Source organism: Protomyctophum parallelum (assembly GCF_964188405.1).
Source record: "Protomyctophum parallelum genome assembly, chromosome: 3".
In the NCBI taxonomy this organism is placed as follows: Eukaryota; Metazoa; Chordata; class Actinopteri; order Myctophiformes; family Myctophidae; genus Protomyctophum; species Protomyctophum parallelum.
In genome coordinates, this window is record NC_139698.1 from 45,037,051 (window position 1) to 45,057,172 (window position 20,122).

Here is a 20,122-nt window from a genome sequence, read left to right on the forward strand (position 1 = left end):
TAACATCAAAATCAGTTTAACCACTTTATCCCTAATAAAAGAAGAAGAAAATGAACCAAATGTGCCAATATAAAAGCAATGCAATATGTTGTCTATGGAATAATTCTGAAAAGAAAACCAAAAACTAACACATTTTCTCTTATGGGAGCTCCTGCCTCAAAATAGTTTCACATGGGGGTCCACGGCCAAATACAGTACTGTACAGGGGGTCCTTGACAGACACTATATTTATATTGGGAACATATACGGAAAGGACCCTTGATGTAGACTTATGCAGAAAGGCTGCATGGGAGAAGCAGACTTGAAGACACAGGGCTATATCTTGCGCCACCCCTTAACCCTTATCCCTAAACTTATTTGCATTTTTTATAAAAAAAATTCTATTTAAAAAAAACGTTTAAAATAGTTCAAATAGCTGATCTACACTCTCACAACGTGTTGATGTAGATCGGCTAGTTGAACTATTTTAAAATGATTATCAAAATAGTAAAAAATGGCAAATAAGTTTAGGGATAAGATGGAGCCCCCAGTTCTTCATCCGCATATTTTTCTCTGCACATGTAATCCCTTGTGAAAGGATGCATCATTCATCCACTGATGAACAAAACAGTTGATAAGGGGTATAAGTGTGTGTGTGTGTGTGTGTGTGTGTGTGTGTGTGTGTGTGTGTGTGTGTGTGTGTGTGTGTGTGTGTGTGTGTGTAAGAGGAGTGAGAGGATGCACTCTATTGAAATTATTTCATTGGAGTATGTGGGTGGGTATTAAGAACCTGATCTTAGCAGGATGTGCTTTCTTCCAAATCACTTTTTTCCCCTCGCATTATCTTAACAAAGGATTCAGAAACACCAGATTGGACAAAGACAAGCATGCAAATAAAAGATATATATATATATATATATATATATATAAACCACCATGTCATGAGACGTGTAATAATGTGTTGTGACTTGAATCACAAACTAATTAAAGGTATATGTTTTTTAATTGTATCTGTTATGGTATAATGAAGCATTAAAAAAGCACAAACAAAAGAAGAAAATCTACCATTGGGGGATTGGGGGAATGTCATTTTGTCAAAGCGTGACAGAATCAACATGACGGACTATGGTTATTTATCTCCTGGAAAATGGGTTGAAATGCAGTCCGTTCTGAAAACAGAGCTGATTGTGAAGACCCCCCTCGAAAAAACAATGTGACGCTTTTATCGTTAAGCCAAGGAATCTGGATCAACAGTATGCAAAGTATATGCCAGAATAAATGCTGTTGAACATGCTGGGGCAACGTCAACCCCCACCCCCTCACTGTTTTAAGATTTTATATATAATGACAAAATGTTCTGTATAACTCCTGAGTAACACACTAAACAGGCACCCAGGGTGGTACTGTATGTCTGTAATTGTCATGGGGAGCCCTTTCTTACATATTTGACACAGAGCCCTGGAATGCATAAACAATCCCTATTAAGGCACCCTCTTTTTCATTTTCCAAACTGGTTGTGGCATGTCATCAAAAATGCAGGGAATCATTGTTACCTTTCTTCTCTATTAGCAATCATAACAGAGCTATTTCATAAGGGGGTGGGGGGTTGGGGGTGGAATCCCCAAAGAGCCACACATTAAAAAAACGAGACAGGCCTCTTATTTACTGGCGACAGTCTAATAAATACATTTGCTGGCAGCTAAACAGGTATTTACTCTGCTCCCTACCACAGGTATAATTTCACTGTTTGCTGAGCTGTTATTTCGCTACAGCGATAATTATCAAGGTGGTAAAGAAAGACGATTAATGGTTTTAGCCTAGATATCAGTCTCAGTGAACTGAGTGAAGTAAGGCACAGCCTATCTCTAAACTCAAATCAAATACTGAACGGTAGAAGTTTTAATGATGGAGGTATTTAAGGAACCACCCTCTGTCATCAAAATTTTCACTTATTGTAGTGACAGTTGCAAATGTCTATAGGTTTTTCAGCTACTGTATGTCAACTCTCCTGCCTTTGACTTAACTAAAGATGCTCCAGTGTTTACATAAAGCTTTATAAATACATTCTCAAACTACAGACATTTCTGCATCGACAGCAAAAGCAAGAAAGAAAACGCATCTTCCAAATGTTTCTCTCAGGGCCGTTCGATGGAAAAACTTTGTCTTCATCTGTCTCATTGTCTTTTCATGTGACACTGCACAAATCATTTGTTCGTGGAACCTGCCTTCACTTTCTTCTGGACCTGTGAAATTGTGAGGGGAGCCAGGCGTTTACCACTCTCAACCTAACGTCCCTAATTTAGGAATGTCATTACAGGTGAAAATTGTCGAAACAAAAACATAAATAATGACAAAAATAGCCGTTGTGTTGTTACACATTGTGAGCTCGTAGATCATCTATTTTTTGTAATTTGTTGTACTATGAAGTGTAGTGCATTTCTTACAGTAAGTGGTTAAACAGAGCCTCCTGTGACTCTGGTCCCTCTGCGATTTTTACAGTATGCGCCAGCGAGCTGACAAATGAAGTGCCAATTAAGGGACATGTGAGGAAAAAGTGCCACCAGCATTGAAGCATATTTATTAGGGGCGAGACAGTGCATGGAGGGAGAGAAGTTCAACGGTGGAACAGAAATTAGAGGTGCAAACGAGTGCCAGATCACCTACTGTATGTGAATTTCTCAACCCTCGCAAATCTGACAGGATGATTTCCTGCTATTAGGCTGCGGCCATATTATGCACATGCACTACTTTCGATTAGAAGAGGTAAGTTGTCTTCATGCACTCATTGAACTGCTGAGGTACAGTAAAAATCTATAGGGGTCGTAGGGCATAAATCTGTGAGCAGAAAAGTTCAAAGTATTTTATATCAATCTAATATACTGCAAACTTTGTCAGGGAGTGGACACTTTAGGATTAAAACCTGACTGGCCACAACAAACAGAGTTCCAGGCTTTTTAATGATTTATGTCATGGTAGAATTACGTGTATCGTGACACTGTCCATCCCATGCTCTTTGATTCTCATCATTCCTGTCAAACAGGTTTAGATTGAGAATCTTTCTTTTCTTTTTTGGCAAAAGATCAACAATATATAGCCTACAAGATATGTGTGGGTGTAAAACTCAGAGGTCTTGCCGTTTTGTCTGTCTGACTTACAAGAAGTGGCACAGTCTGAGACAGGAAAAGGGCTGTGACATTGTTCTCAGAGGCACTGACCAGAGAAGCCACAGACCTGCAATGATAAAAAAAAGTCACCACTATTATGGCATAACTTGTTTATTTTTGTACGGTTGCCAATTTTTTACATAGTATTTGCATGCAAATAAGCTCACATGTTCAAAAGTATTAGTAAGCAAACCACACAGAATGAGCTTATTTTCCATATAGGTTTAGGGTCTATGGAAATTTTAATGAATCATTCCACACAAATGTGATGATTATCAAAAGATACTGGAATATATCTACAAAAGTAGGCCTACTTGCTTATTTATGATACATATTAGCGATATTCTGCATAGGCCTACATCTGAAATAATAAAAGACAAACAGCCCAGTGATTCATGAACAATAAGGTGTGTATACAGCAGGCTGTGAAACTTTAGAAAACCACAACACACTCATACCCTTGCATTCTTAGAATAGTGTAGAGCGCACTTATCTAGTCATACTGTCCTTTCTCTCTCTCTCTCACTCTCTCTCTCTCACACACACACACACACACACACACACACACACACACACACACACACACACACACACACACACACACACACACACACACACACACACACAGGTCTGGTTATATACCTGAAATTAGCATTGTGACAAAAACCACAAGGCAGACCCTATACTACTTACATTAAACATTTTCAACTATGATGACAGATCTATCAGTGGCAGGGTTTATGCAGAACACAGGAAATAGTGTTAACTGTTTCATTCCCCATGTCTGTCATACATTTTTAATAGGAATCTTTTGGTCACAGTATAGGACCAAACATGTTAACATGGCAAACCATGGTATTTCAAAGTAATGCAATAAATATGTTGAAGCAAGTTGACATGCAAAGTAGGCCTATCCCAAATAAATACAATTTAAAAAGAGTTGAAGTTTGTAATGGCCCGATGAAAAGTAAGCAAATGCTTCAGGCTACATGTATGGAAAGTTTCCCCCACCTAACCATGCCTAAAGAACTGTCAACACACACACATAATTGCCACAGACCTAATAGCCAAAGTGATGACCAGTAAAAAAGAAAATTAGGATTCAACCTCCAAAATAACCCTCACAGGGTCATACAAGGGAAGCTACTGGTATGACAATGAAAGGAACGAATAACTTATATTTAACAAAGGATGTTGCCTGCACGTAAAATCATCTTCAACTTAACAGGTAGGTTGTTAAACGCAACTTGAGCAGCCAGCGGCACTTTGGTGACTTGAATGACTTCGCATCTTGTCTTCTGTTATGCGCAATAAATAAGCTGTTAAATGAATTAGGCGAGGTGATTCTATTTAACCCCACTTACATCAAATGAGTCCTTTGCTTATTCTTAGCCTACTCGACAATTTCAACAAAGGCCTGATATTCACTCACTGTAGTGAGACTTGTGACTACTGACTAAAACAGCCTATGTGCGATATTGGAAAGTGAAGCTGTCAGTGCTTGCATAGATCCTCAAGCGTGCATGACATTGACATTCACTTTCTGCTGGTTAGTGTAGCCCCAAAAAAGGAAAAAAATCATAGCAACCATGTGTTAATTTTTACTAAGTTATTAAGCTGTTTGAAACTTTGAATGACCTTCCAATAACCTATAATAAATTACGATGCGCAGCAGTCATGCTTTATGCTACGATGCTTTTTCCCGAGGCAGATATTTATTTTTCTATATCGAGATTTATTCAAGATACAAAAAAACCCCAATAATGATAAAGTTACCAATGCCATTTTACATGCCAAACGGTCCCAACAATCATACCAGAAAGATAAATAGCCTATAGGCTATAGGGGACTTACCTTTAAAGTTAGTCACCCGGACCTCTCGTTTTCCATCAAAAAGTTGTTAAATCTTGTAGACACTGCACCGGCGATGAGAGTTCCAAAAGAACAAAAAATAAAAGTAGGCTACTTTGGAAAAGTCCTAGTGATGACAGAGAGTTATCAAGAAAAGACCGCACTCGCGGAGACAGCGCGAACACACAGTGACTGAACTTGGAAGTTGACAGGATGGGAGCGCAGTGTGTTGCGGGCACAGAGCAGAGTAGAGTAGCGGCATGTGAGGAGGGTTTGTTCTTTGAGAGGGTGGCAGGTAAACGGACCGCCCCTCTCCCTTTCTGATGCTCAAATCGATGATTTGCCAGCTGCGGCGCAGCTTGTCTCATGCCCCACTTTGGTTTTTACAACGCTTCTCTCCCGCTTGCGCTCTCCAGGGAGCTCCACAGAGGAGAGCAGCTACTGCCGTGGAGAGAGCGCACAGCCGCACACTCATCCATTGTCATATTTCAACGCCACATTAGATTACACGTAAAGGGGGAAGAAAGTCCGGTTATAGGCTAGTCGTAGGCCTAGGCCTAGCCGCCTAGCCTATAGCCTATTATGGGCTAGGCCTACAACAATTCGCGCAGGTGCGTTTCTCTATATGTGAGACCCGAGCCTGCATGTTGTTTTAACAATAGACTATGGCAAACTGCCAATTTATCTTCTCCTAACACCTGAGAAGAATGCGAAATCGTCGCCTGGAAGTTGGTGCATATCTTCTGTCACATATTACAAAAAAGGCTTGTTAAATCAGATGATGTATGTAGGCTATACAACCAGAATGTTGCTATACAAAAGAAAAAAATAAGAAGAAAGTTTGGAGCAGCCTATAAGAATATGGTTAACTGCACTGTATAGGCCTATAGTGTTTGCTAAAATGCTGTGCCAAAAATTATTTGTAAGTATAGGCTATAGCCATTAGATACAAAATAATAATTATTAGCCTATTAATGCATGCTCTCAGACCCTTTTCACAGCAAGCTGTTGCTTTTTTCATATACGTTTCTTTTTTTGTCTATATATAATTGTTTAGGCTACACACCTGTCCTCATATACAGTAGGCCTGTATATGCTATAGGCTATACCTTCACAAAAAGGATGCAAGTGTGAAATTGGTATGATACAGCTTATACAGTTTGACAACAAATAAAATACAATTAAATAAAACTAGTTCTATACCGGAAATTCAACATTTTGAAAATAATATTAGGCTTTTTATTAGTAGCCTACCAAACATTTGGACATGTTAGCCTAGTTTTTTTCAAGGACATCACATATTCTGAAGGGTAGCCTAAACCTGATTTCCCAGTATAATAATCAATGTTTGTATAAACCATATGTTCAAAATAAGTTAATGAAATAATATACCATCTCGTCTCTTGCTCGTGTGTGTGTGTGTGTGTGTGTGTGTGTGTGTGTGTGTGTGTGTGTGTGTGTGTGTGTGTGTGTGTGCGCGCGCGCGTGCACATATGGCCGCGTGCATTTTCTGTGTGTACGCGTGTCGGATTGCGTGTAGCCTTATACTGTGAACTTGTGTGTGAGCGCATAAGTGCTGCATGTGGATGAGGTGCATGTGACACTCCAAAATGATTGGCAGCTTGCATCATTCTGCACATATCTTGTGTGTGTGCAAGCAGGTGCTGTGCTGGAAGCAACCGGCAACTGCAGGGTCGTTGTATTTGTATAGCAGCTATATAGTGTCACTCTCACCAGCTTTAACATAGCTGCACCTTACACGAAGACGTTAGAGACAGAGTTATCACTTTCATTTACACGTTATATTGTATACCATGAATATTAGTTTAAAAATGTATCGATTTAATAAAAAACCCATATATATACAGCATTTAGCACAGCCACAACTTAAAGCAAAAGAAAGAAAGAAAAACAGACACTTCAGTTGCAGCATTTCAGAATGTCTATTTGTTAATGAATATATAGGCTTAGCCTATATACGTATGTTTGCTTTTAGAAGCTAAAAAAAACCTATAACTAAAGCTTCAACTTCTCAGAAAAGTTAATTTGCTGTGACTCTGGGACGCCACAAAAGCCATGGCATGATGGCAGACTTTCATTATCATGTATTCAAAATCTCCATTTCACAAAAACACTGGCTCCCCATATGATTCACACTAGCAAGCACTCTCTCACGGGAGAATAAAATAGCTTGAAAAGTTCCAGTAAGGAGATTCAGATTTGCCTTTTGCATAATTGTAAATTCATGCTAAGTTAAGTATGTTTTCATCATTAGGAATAACAGCTGGTGACTACTACAATGCAGCATTTATTTGTACAACGATTCAAAGTGCTGGATATGGAAGAAGGTGCTACTCGATCGTTCCAATTGTTTTTCTGACTTTGACCACAAGAGGGACTTCTCTCCGCAGCATACAGTGTGGGTAGATCTGCAACTTTCTTCTTTCTGTTGAATCTGCCAAGACAAAGTGCAGGTTCTTTCTTTCTTTCTTCTTCTTCTTCTTCTTCTTCTTCTTTTCTGTTGAATCTGCCAAGACAAAGTGGTGATTTCTTTCTTTCTTCTTCTTCTTCTTCTTCTTCTTCTTCTTCTTCTTCTTCTATCTATCTTCTTCTATCATCATAGAGATCAGTGGTTTTCAAAGTTTTGGTGCTCAAGTCAAAATCTCAAGGCACACCTCTATTCATATAGCCAAGCAAAATAGCTATTTTAACATATTTTATTACACTCAATATTTACTTTAATTCTGTAAAGGTTATCTTTTATTTACTAAATAGAAGTAGACAAACAACTATGTTATGTAAGAAATGTGTTTAGAAACACATGGTTCTTAACTTTTTGTATATAATTGTATATTGCAGCAATAATAATAATGTGTGTGTCACAAAATCCCAAGTTATACCTGGACTTGTCTCACAGCAGTGTGCCTCGGCACACAGTTTTCCAACTAATAAATACATAGTTTAATTGATTAATAAATAAATAAAAACTGGCATCTCATATGTTGACACTCACACTCACGCACAATCATGGATTATTAGAGTGAGAGCTACAGTTTGTGAGAGCAATGGAGGACTTCCAAAGTGTCATGAAAATGACAATCATCTGCATTTCCTTCTTTCTTTCTTCCTTTCTTTCTTTCTTTCTTTTTTTAGGACAATAAACAGCACTTGGAAAATTACAAGAGTTACACCCCAGAATTAATCTTTCCAACCCACAACTAAATAGAGAGAGACACTGCTGCCACTCCATCAAGCGAGTATATTTTAATTACAGACTATTGACTGCTGAAGGTAATTTGTCTCAGAAAGATGCCCAAGAGCCAAAAGACAGACGTCTCGTCTAAATCTGGAATGCTCTGCCCTTTTATTGTCTTGATTTTGTGGTTATCATTCTATACTTTCTTCAGTCACTCTCTTATAATTGCTCGCCTTTTAAAGATTAACAAGGATTCCTGAGAAGACGAAAACTTGTCTACAGTCTAAGCACTGGATTTTCAGATTTTATTTTCTACTCACTTCAGCTACTGACTATGCTGTGGTTTTTGGCCTCTCAAAATTGGAGGGTAGAATTTAATACCCCTTTAAGTCAGCAAGAGGACCTCAAACTTTTAAAATGAGAGTGTATGATTGTGTTAAACGTGCTCACTGCTCAAATGAAACTATTATTAATTCTCATTCGTCTGCTCCTCCTGAATGCGTTGCATCACTGGAGAGCACAGTGAGGATGAAGAGCAATCAGAATAATGAACTGAGGCCTCTCCAAAGTGCACATGCCTACAGCTGCCAATGGGGTGTCATTCAGAATCAGAAGCATTATATATATCATTATGTTTCGGTCAACTCAACCCAACACTTGAAAACTTAATTTAACCTCATGAACCCTATATCGTACACTGAACCCTCAAGCAAGTTGGTGCCTTGCAGGGTTTCCTCCACCACATTTAGACTTGTCTTGAGATTTGTCTAGTTGACACTGAGCATTTTGCAAAATTATCAGAAAACGCACACACGCACGCACACTCACTGTGTTCTGATGACTCTAAAATGAAGCTTAAACTTCAGCCGTGCCCACGCAAAGTTGTTCACTCCCCTCATGACCAATCCTGTTGCATTGTGTGTATGTTCCGTAGACGCACGCACGCACGCACGCACGCACGCACGCACGCACGCACGCACGCACGCACGCACGCACGCACGCACGCACGCACGCACGCACGCACACACACACACACACACACACACGCACACACGCACACACACACACACACACACACACACACACACACACACACACACACACACACACACACACACACACACACACGTGAAAACATAATCTCCCACACAGCCTTCGGCTGCCTCTAGGCGAGATAGCTGCAAACTGGTCTATTTGGCTATATGGAAAGATTGGAACTATTCACACTGACTATTGCTGTACAATACATACTGTAAGTAGGACGTTGTAAATAACACACCTGTTTAAATAAGGCCTATATGGGACAGTGAATTCTATCAATGAAGATGGCACGTCTGCCAACCAAGCATATACTAGTCAACTAGTGTACACGAAAAGCAGGCAGGAACCACTGTTCTCTAACAGTGCAGGATCGTGAAGGCACAGTATGGCTTCAATGTCAAAAAGTCAATTGCCTACTAATTGGTACAAGGGGAATTTCTTGTCAAACATTCCACTACCACACAGGGAAGTTCCAGCCATCCATTAAACTCCCATTCAACCGTAGCATTCAACCTGGCCTGTTTGTGTCAGCATAGTGGGACGTCAGGCACATCATCCAGTGCACATCTTTAAAGCCCCATGTGAAACCAGGCCTCTGTGTTTGACATGCACCTCAGTGTGACGTGCCCGTCACAGTGAGACACCATATCTCCTGGAGAGTCTATTAGCTGTGCTTAATTAAACAAATGTGATTAGACCGATCCAAATTCACACAACTGAATCCCAGATAAGGGGTGAGCAATGAGAAGGAGCCTGTTGAAGGGAGCTATAGGGTCATGCATGGCTAGGCTTTATTAATAGTGCCTATTACACACTAATGCACAACCCGGCAAGCTTGAGAGTTTACGTGTGAATAATATGTCTATTTGGCAATGAGCTTGGCCGGCGATGTTTGTGTGGGAGTTTTTTTTTAACTTAATCGCTGCATGCTATGACGTGTCGGGGAAAATGAAGATTGTCTTAGGCTATAAACGCTATAAAACATTAAAGTTGATAACTAATAACTATTGATCTCTGGTATGTTCATGCAAGACAGACAGGAAGGCAGAATTTAGTCACACTGTCCATCTTAATATGGCACGAAGCAACAGGGAAATTCTTACAAACAGCTCAATCATGTGAGACAAAGAAAGAAAAGGCTATAAAATGAGGGCAGCACTTAATTGCAATGTATGCACCTGTACGTGAAAAAGTCAGCACACTACAGTCATAATAGCTGACACTGTAAGGACCTGACAAGTGTAATGAATGTCTCACTGCAGGAGAGCACGGTGGCACAGTCGGTAGTGCTGTCGCCTCACAGCTAGAAGGTCCTGGGTTTGATTCTCACTGGGGACGCCGGGGGTGCTGGGGGCATGTTCTCTCCTCCACGTCATCAGTGCCCATACCCGAGGCAGGGTTGGCGAAAGGGCCTTTCTGTGTGGAGTTTGCATGTCCCCTAGGGTATAGGTACCCTCACAAAAAACATGCAGTAATCCTGGTCTCTAAACTACCTCCCCCTGGCCAGCCGGGGCGCCTGATAGAGGGGAAAGGAACTGGTTGGAATAACGTGTTCCTTCCACGCGCTACGTCAGGTCGGGGAAATCCCCAGGTGAAAAGAAGCAGCTTGGACTCCTCATGCATAGAAGGGGGCATGAGGTCAGTCGGCTGCCCCCCCAGGTTGGCAGAGGAAGTGTAGTGCCCAGGATTACATTAGATAATTGACACTGGGTGAAATAAATGGGTTGCAAAATTGTGGGATAAAAACTATTAAAGAAAAAATATATATATCTCACTGCATAAGTAAATGTCCATACATCAGTGGCACTAATAGTGAGTGCTGCATACCACTGCATGTAAAACAAATCAGACCTTGTCTGAAGTGAGTGGTGCAACAGCGCCCCCTGTTGGTACCCTAAAGGGACAGACAGAGAGACATAGGGACAGACGGACATTGCTGGTTCTAGGAGTGGTTGGACCACTCAAAAATGATAACTCACACTATCCCTTTAATACTTTGGGATACAGCTATTGTAATGTGTTGTGAAATTAGGTTACTATACTTTATACTGCTAAGTCTAGGCAGGAAGTACCAGGAGCAATGAGTCAAGATGCATTAGGGATGCTCCAGTAGTTCCAGTTTGAACTTTGTGTACCCCCTGGATCTCCAGAGTTTAATAGTGCACTCATTACTCCATCGCAGACAAACAAAGGCACTGCTTCTTAAACAATGGCCTGTCTATGTTGTCTGGGTAAACTGAGGGATTCTGATGAGGCTGAAGGTAGAATGCAGCCATGGCTACAGTATGTTCTTGGGTCATTGGTATTTAAAACTAAATGAGGTCTCAAATGTATTTATTTGTTTAATCTTTCAAAAGTTCACTCTGGTAATACTGCATTTAGTTGAGTTGAAATGCACTATATTTTTGAGGGGCACTAGCCCCTCCTATATTCTGAATTAGCTTAAGCTGCGTTCAGACTTGGATGGTTAGAGCGGCACGATTACATAGAAAGTCAATGCAAAGACCATAGTTGTGCGAACGGGAGCGGCGCAAGCTGGCACAACACAAACGAGACGAATATATATATATATATATATATATATATATATATATATATATATAATATACATATTCAAGTCTTAATGCACCTTAACACAAACACTAAATTCCCATTGACAATGAATTTACGTCATATGTGTCTGAGCAAATAGACATGTTACGTCATGATGAAGAGCGCCCCTCACTTCACACAGGTGTGATTTTCCTTATATTGCGGCAAAGCCCTGCTCGGTTCTAGCAAATTCTATAGACACACATAGCCATTCAGACTGTGTACAACTAACCTGAACACTGCTACTGTACATTGCCGTCATCACAAATGTGATGAGGTCATCACAAATGTGATGAGGTCAAAACAAATGTGATGAGGTCAAAACAAATGCTTGCAATGGATTCAGAATCATGAAACCTCCTAGTTTGACCCGTCACATGCTACGTAAAGCCAAATGAAAATTTGTACATTTTGCCTTATAGCCTCGGCTAGTAGGTTGTTAATGGTACCCCAACTTTCAGCAGCTGTCACAGATTATCCGGGAAACTGAATTTCAATCTTTGTGATATCTGTTACTATAGACACCTTTACAAACACATTGGCGAAGAAATGTCGTGGTAAGGAATGTATTCCCAGAATGTATTAATATATCCCCTGACTAACATAGAAACAGCTATCTGCTGTTCAGGTTGCCAGTTATGAGGGTACGTCTCCTCTTTGTCTGATATCTGCAACACTTTCCGGTACTCTGGCAACCATGCTATCCAAAGTCTTGGTCAGACAGATCTGGCAACCCAAGCGCGATGTGTCAGTGAGGCCATAGGCTACGTCCAACATGTCCATCTCTTTGTCTGTGACCGGCCCCAGTTGATTGAACACCTCCTCATCAAAGATCAGGTGACACGTAGAGCAGGCCAACACCCCCCCACATGCACCAAAACCATCAAAGTCTAGGTCTTGTTCTATGATAATGTCTAGTAATGAGTCACCAGGAGACCCTTTCACTGTGATCTTCTCTCCATCTCTGTTGATAAAATGCACAGTCACTTTGTTATCAGACCTAGGAGGATGTGTGGCGGAGCCCCTGGGAGGCTGGGACGTGGCGGTGCTGAAGCCCCTGTGAGGCTGGGTGCTGGTGATGCAGATACCCTGATGAGGCTGGGTGCTGATGGGGGTGAAGGCCCCCTGACGCTGGGTGCTGATAGGGGTGAAGGCCCCCTGACGCTGGGTGCTGATGGGGGTGAAGGCCCCCTGACGCTGGGTGCTGATGGGGGTGAAGGCCCCCTGACGCTGGGTGCTGAAGAAACAACTCTGATGCTGAGTGCGTGTGGTGGTGAAGCCCTTCAGTGACAGCAGAAATCCAGATCCAGAGTCTCCAGTGTTCCTCGCTGTCTGCAACCAGCTGTCTCGAAAGGTCACTTGGAACAGCAGTCTTCCAGCCGCTGTCGCCAAAGCCATTTGTGCAACAATACAGGGAAGAGTCGTCTCCATTGAGTCATCTCCATTGCATAACAGTCGTCAGTCATGTATGACGTATATCATACGTATTAAACCAAATTTGGGCAAGGTTTCATATGGTATCTGATGGCTGATAGATCCAAACGGGATGGAAAGAGAAGCCCTATCTAGCCCTATCTGGATGTGGGAACAAAAAGTTACATACGTATATGTATGTAATGTATATATTCTGTCCTTTATCTTTCCATTCCCACAATATAGGCCTACAGAAAAACATGGCATATTTTGGACACAGTTGGAAAGTATACTTGTACTGTTTATGACAGCGTGCATGCACTCAAAGTTTGGTAATCATCAGTTCAGCAGTTTGCAAGATTAGCTACGGACGTACAGACAGACACCCGTCACACACCCACACTCCACAGGTGACACACACGCACGCATAAACACATGCACACGCATACACAATTACACACCCTAGTCTCTTGCAGAGTCATACAAAGTGTGCAAACTTAACCATCCCAGTTACAACAAACCAAGTGTAGAGGACAGAGGGATGTATTGACGCTATATAGAACCATTATGTGTCACGGCATACCACATAATTATATAGGATGGTAGGCATGATGTAACCATGGCAACATATGTAGGCACCAGGGCACACCTGTGCTGGGGCCAATCAGGGGTGTGAAGACTGTGTGTGTATGTGTGTGTGTGTGTGTGTGTGTGTGTGTGTGTGCGTGCGTGCGTGCACATGCGTGCATGTGTGTGTGTGTGTGTGTGTGTGTGTGTGTGTGTGTGTGGGGGCGTGTGCAAAACATGCACACATGCATGTAAACAGGATTGGTCATGGGGAGAGTGAACAACTTTGCATGGGCACGGATGAAGTTTAAGCTTCATTAGAGTCATCAGAACAGCCAAGCGTAACATTAAGTATCTGATTCAATTAACATTTTGTTCAAGTAAGAGACAAATTAAAGAGTTGCAGCTACACAACACACGTGTTGAGAATGTTGACAAGGTGTAAAATAACTGAAAGGTTGTTGAGACACTGCTGTCTGTCTGTCATGCAAGTAACCTTTTAGTTACAGGAAAAGGAGATTTTCTTACCTTCCATGTGACAGAGGGGTCAAAGTTGAATGAAAGTGATATAAAATAGAAATATGTCAACAATACAAATGACGCTAGTTTGTGGATTTCAGTCAGGCAACTCTTAGAATGAATTTAGAATATATATTTATTGAGCATAATTGAGCATAGAAAATATCTATGCTGATATATGAAGCATATTGGCATCAGGGTTCTGTCCCCATTAATTCTCTGTAAAATTAACATATTTTAGAAGCCAAATAAAAGTACAGGGAATGAATAAGACCTCATGAGACATCATGAGCAGCAGGTTAGCAGCAAGCGAGGCAGGAGCATGCAGCGACGCACGTCCGCACAGCAGGATAGAAGCCAAGAATGAGAAGGTAGGCATGCAGATAAGTTTAAATAGCTGCTCTGATCAGGTAAATACTGCATGAGACTAGTCACCTGATCAGGTAGGCGCACTCACGAGTTGTCTGCCTGAACTAGCTAGCTTCGCATCATTAATGTATTTTTAATGAGTGGCACCCAGACTTCCACCAAATGACCGGAGCTAATTAATACAAATCTGAACTAACCCTCTAAGTATTGATACGTTTTTGAGGGGTGCTAGCCCCTCCTATACATAGGTTTAATGTTTGTCATTAATTCAATGTTTGTTTTGTAAACGCCATTGAAAATGGAGGGAAAATTTACATCATAATGTGTTATTTACGCCATATTGTCTCTTTGGCTGTAATGGCGTTTAATGTTTGTGTTTGCACCGTTTGTTTTACATCACCATTACATCACCTAATCAACATGAGTTAGACTTTAATATATTAGTGATTAGTGGTTTTTAATACATAACCCAACATGATAAGGTTTGTTATCATCTGAAGTCTTGGATCTTGATATATTATGAGGGAATATTTTAACTTGCTTCTGAGCTATATATGTAAATGACTAAAGCTGCACGTAGGTTAAACAGTTCCGTATAGTTTAGTAAGTATAGTAGTTAATTTAACGTATAGAACCTGCAACAAATATTTGTCAGGGAAAATTGCTGGAAATATATTTTTGCACATGTAACAAACGTCTGGCAAAAACAAATGATACGTAGCTTGCGGAGTTAGTTCAGTCAGATATACTCGAGGGGGTTCATGCCATGCTCAAAGGCACATACTATACTCAAAGGGTTGCCTTCCTCTGCATATGGTTCCTGGTTGTTATGTGATGTTTGCTCCCACCACCACCTCAGCACCACCGGTGGGCTCTGTTAGTTATGTTCCCCATGGGGTTTTTATTGTATATCTATCTCCCTGCTCTTAATGTTTTATGATGGTGCTCAATCGTGCCGAGCAGGGAGAAAATACAGCAGAGCCGAAGGCCAAGTCAAATATCATATGCAAACTTGTATTCTCATTCTATAATAAATATTGGTTAAATCTATTCGTGAGTTGTCTGACTGAACTAAAGTGTGTGTTGACGCAACTTATCAGGGCAGCATCATCCAGCCAGGTAACTCGTTTCGTGCATTGAAAGGCCTCTTAATTTCTAACAGCGTGCTGCAGTATGATGTCAGATCATCCGTCACTTCTGAGATGTCTCCATATGTGGCTATATGCATCACTTGTGTTTCTAATAATCACTCATACAGTAAAGCTTTAATCCAGATCACACTCCCAAGTTGCCTTTGACAGCAGCTTAGCCACCCTGCCATAGAGCGCAACCCTTTTACAGTCTATGAGCGCAACACAGCGGGTGTGGAGAAGAAGGCCTCAGGGGCAAGCCTGCCCCTCCCCCTCCTCCACCTCCTCCCCTCCCTGGTTGCCCCCGGTGACAGTGACAGAAGTCTGTAATTGCCACCTCGTCAGACGGCTTCATTAAGACGAGTATTGTCTGCGCAGCTGAACGGCAGTGGATAGGGAAGGAGAGAGAGGAGAGGAGAGGAGAGGAGAGGAGAGGAGAGGGTCCACAATGCAATTACAGCATTGCCGTGACAGGTGGGTCCTCCAATCTTCTGCGTCTGTGGGGGCCTCAATGCATGTTGGGGAGTTGCAGTGGACTCACATCATTTTTCAACCCCCCCTGTCATTAGTTGGTAATGATTGGATTATTTTGCAGATGAATCACAGTATATGTCTTGCTCACAAACACTTCCTGGCCATATTAATCAAAACCATCAAAGCAGAGCAGCCAGAGTGAATTAAAAAAACAACACGTCTAGATTAAGAATTACGGTAATCCTTCATCAGTGGGGTTTTAACTCCTTGATTGTGTGAATGTGTGAGTGAGTGGTGGTACCATCTTGTTTGAATGACTTTGACACTGTGATAATCTTTATTAATTATAGATCCCAGCCTTAAAATGATCTTTGAGGCTTTTGAGAAGTGGAAAAGCAGAATGCAATGATACTGCAACAGCGGAACAATTAATTGAATAAAGGACATATTATAATTAAAGTATACGTTTGACATTTGCTATAGCCTATCTTAGATACATATGAGATATTTGCCTCTGCTTTATTGCAGAAATAACTAAATTTTGTGAACATGAAAGAGAAGATGCTATGCAGCTGTGATGTTGCTTTAATTGGCCATGCAATTTGAATTAATATCTAGCAAAGATTTGGCAACATCAATACTTTCAAACCTCTCTGTATCATTAGCCTGGGTTCCAGCCTGAATCGCTACGTTCTGTGATTGTCACTCGCTGTGAAGTGACATTTTCAGATCCGCGGAACGCAGCAAATCAGGCTGGAACCCAGGCTACTGTATCATCACACAAACTACATTTAAACTTCATTAAACCAGCAGCATTCACTTAGAACACTTGTTTGTATGGAGGCAGTTGAGCAACCTAACTGTCTCACTCAGTCCACCGCTAGCTATATGCATTCACTCACTTCATCCGTAAAAATTCTGCATGACTGAAATTGCCCTTGGTAGAAAGATATCATAGCCATCCACTGCTCTTGGATGGCTCCCATTGGATGGTTTGGTTGTTGCCAAGCGTCTGGGTTGGCCGAGGGTTCCCAGGGAGACCGGGGCTTATGTCTCCAATGGGCCAGTAAGCCTAGAGGCCCCGTAGCCCAGGGAAACGTGGCGAATGAGGGAAGTACCTTGGCAGTGCCCCCTCCCCTTGCCTCAGGACAGTCATCGCTGAAACAAGGCTAATGGTGGCCAACTGTGCAGCGAGTGGGTCTGGGGTATTGGGGAAGCGTGTCTGTAGGTTCATCTGGATTGGCGTCGATAAGGAAGTACGCTCTTCGTCCTCTGCCTATCACTGCCATGCACAGGGGTAGGAGCAGAGTGTGATGCTTTTGTGTGACTGTGTGTGTGTGTGTGTGTGTGTGTGTGTGTGTGTGTGTGTGTGTGTGTGTGTGTGTGTGTGTGTGGGGGGGGGGGGGGGGGGGGGGGGGTTGTGGCACAATAATGATGGACTGGCAGGCCATCTCTAGAATGCCAACAGTGACTGATGCTGCAGCAGACATTCCTTTCATAGAGAGCGATGGCATGGTCAGCACAGTGCCAACACTCAGAGACCCTCAGGACCCTTTCCCTTCTCCTATAAGGACGATGACAGTGATGGCATGAGCATCTAACGAATGTGTGGAACTGTTGGAACGAGAACGGGAACAAAAAGTTTCAAACTATGCAAGTAGTTTCAACTTTGAAAAAGAAACAAAAAACAATATGCCTACATTTGTAGGCATATTGCCTGTTTTGTTTTTAGTGACACTGCATCATCTTTTTCAGTGTTGTTCACTGAATCAAACTCTAATGTAAATTTATTTGCTGAGACCAATGTTTTAAAAGGATTTGTGAATTATCAGTTTCCTGTTCGAGATAAAATTCCACAGATTTATTTTTAAATTGTTTTATGAAATCCACACACGTTGAGCAACTGTGCATTGCCCTTGCACTCTGTCAGACAGTGCACAGTCTCATATCTCAGATCATTTCTGAGGTTAGGGGGTATTCAATCGCCGTAGCCCCCCGTGCTCCACCAGGGCTTAAGTGATGACACGGAATGATTATGCCCTAGTTAAATACCTGGTGTAATGAGCCAATTAGCCCTATTGACATTCGTGGCTGTCTCCGAGGTGGAGCGGGTACCCCGGTACACGCTCCTTAATCAGAACCGATAACACCGTTTAGCCCTCGCACGTTAATCCTGCAGGCTCAGGAGCCCATGGTGATTTCTGCATATTCAGACGTAGCCACTTCACTACCAAATCATTTTCAACTTCAGCCCCTCATGCATGGTTCATTAGTATTTTTAAAATCTGTAGCATATATATTTCAATCATTTTTCTTTTTTAGTATTTCAATAATTTCTATGGCAGTACAGCTGCACCTCTATTTAATTGGCTTTTACTAAGCGCACTAGCGCACTACTTGCCCACTGAAAGCACTTACAATGGTCCATGCATTCATACATTGGGACTTGGGAGGTGAAGTGGTGAACAGTCAACGCCAGCATCCTCACTTCTCACATTCACAGACCAATGGTGGCAAACTGGCAACCATTGGAGGCAATGCAGGGTTCAGTGTCTTGCCCAAGGACACTTCGACATGTAGACAGGAGAAGCCGGGATTCAAACTACCGACCCATGGATCATTGGAAAACCTGCTCTACCTCCTGAACCACAGCTGCCCTGTCAAAGTGAGGTTTTTATTCATTCATAACATAACATTTATCATCAATGGTGCAGGTGCTAAAGTTTTAAAAGCAGACTACAATAGATTTACCTTATTATTTAAGCCTATTAGCTTTAGCCTTACAGTATGTCAGTCTTTCTTTGAGTTTGATTTCCTTTTGATGGTCTAGCTAGCTAAATGAAATGGAAAAAAGCTCTGGTAACTCATGTTTCAATCAAAATAGCTGACATATGAAAGAAAGTGAAAGTTTAGCGTAAAATTATCACTTTTGTCTTCTTAAAAGATTTTTTATGTTTATACATTTATATGAAACCAAACCATATAATCAAAACACTGCAGGGTGAAAATATTTTTCACCTGGTGAATTACCATGTTCTGCGTTGAAAAATAAAACTATTAATATGTTAATATGTCATGTCATGTCATGTTTTGCCCTGTCCCACATTACCTTCCTTACCAGCACAAAATGTCATAAGAAGTGCCAACTGAGTGCTCAAATGCACCAATTTCACATGCAATTTCTATCGCCCTTAGGTGGCTTTGAGGTTGAAAGGTGTGAACTGAAAAAAGTGACCTATATCTGCATGTGTACAGCATAATACTATATCACATCTTCTAATAAAGCAACAGAAATCAAGGTCAGTTCCACCAAGGCCCTGCGCAAAAAGATGTCTCTTGACATGATCACACAACATATACCGTAGTCATGCAGGCACACATGCACACAGCGCATATGCAGGCATGCGTTGCGGCGCACACACACACACACACACACACACACACACACACACACACACACACACACACACACACACACACACACACAGACGTAGGGCTATTTCTTAACATGTCAAACCTTGCCAGTCCCCAACGATTCCTGAGCAAATCTGGTGGACAGATGGTGTAAGAGTTTCGACAGCACAATCACATCCCTTAAGCAGAACCACTGAGCGCTATATCGAGTGTGAATCTTTTATCAGCCGCCGTCCCACTGGACACAGAGAACTGACTACTGGGCTGCGTCTGCCTGTTTCTCCAAGTGGCCACATGGGAAGGCCAATTAGCAGCTCCCACGGAGAGGCGCTGTGGCCCTAATAAGAGATGGAAGGAGATGAAGAATCAATTAAACCTCCACTGACCCTCAGATACAACATGGGACAATACCC

The 20,122-nt window shown here is 41.7% G+C and overlaps 1 protein-coding gene across 5 annotated transcripts in view; it reads right to left on the bottom strand.

Moving 5' to 3' along the window:
• satb1b (SATB homeobox 1b) overlaps nucleotides 1–5,282 on the bottom strand; it is a 66,793-nt gene extending 61,511 nt beyond the window's left edge. For all 5 annotated transcript variants that reach the window (XM_083761706.1, XM_083761708.1, XM_083761709.1 and 2 more), the window contains exon 1: nucleotides 4,998–5,282. The gene's annotated coding sequence lies outside the window, so the exon portion shown is untranslated. The remainder of the gene's footprint in view (nucleotides 1–4,997) is intronic.
• Nucleotides 5,283–20,122: the final 14,840 nt, after the last annotated feature.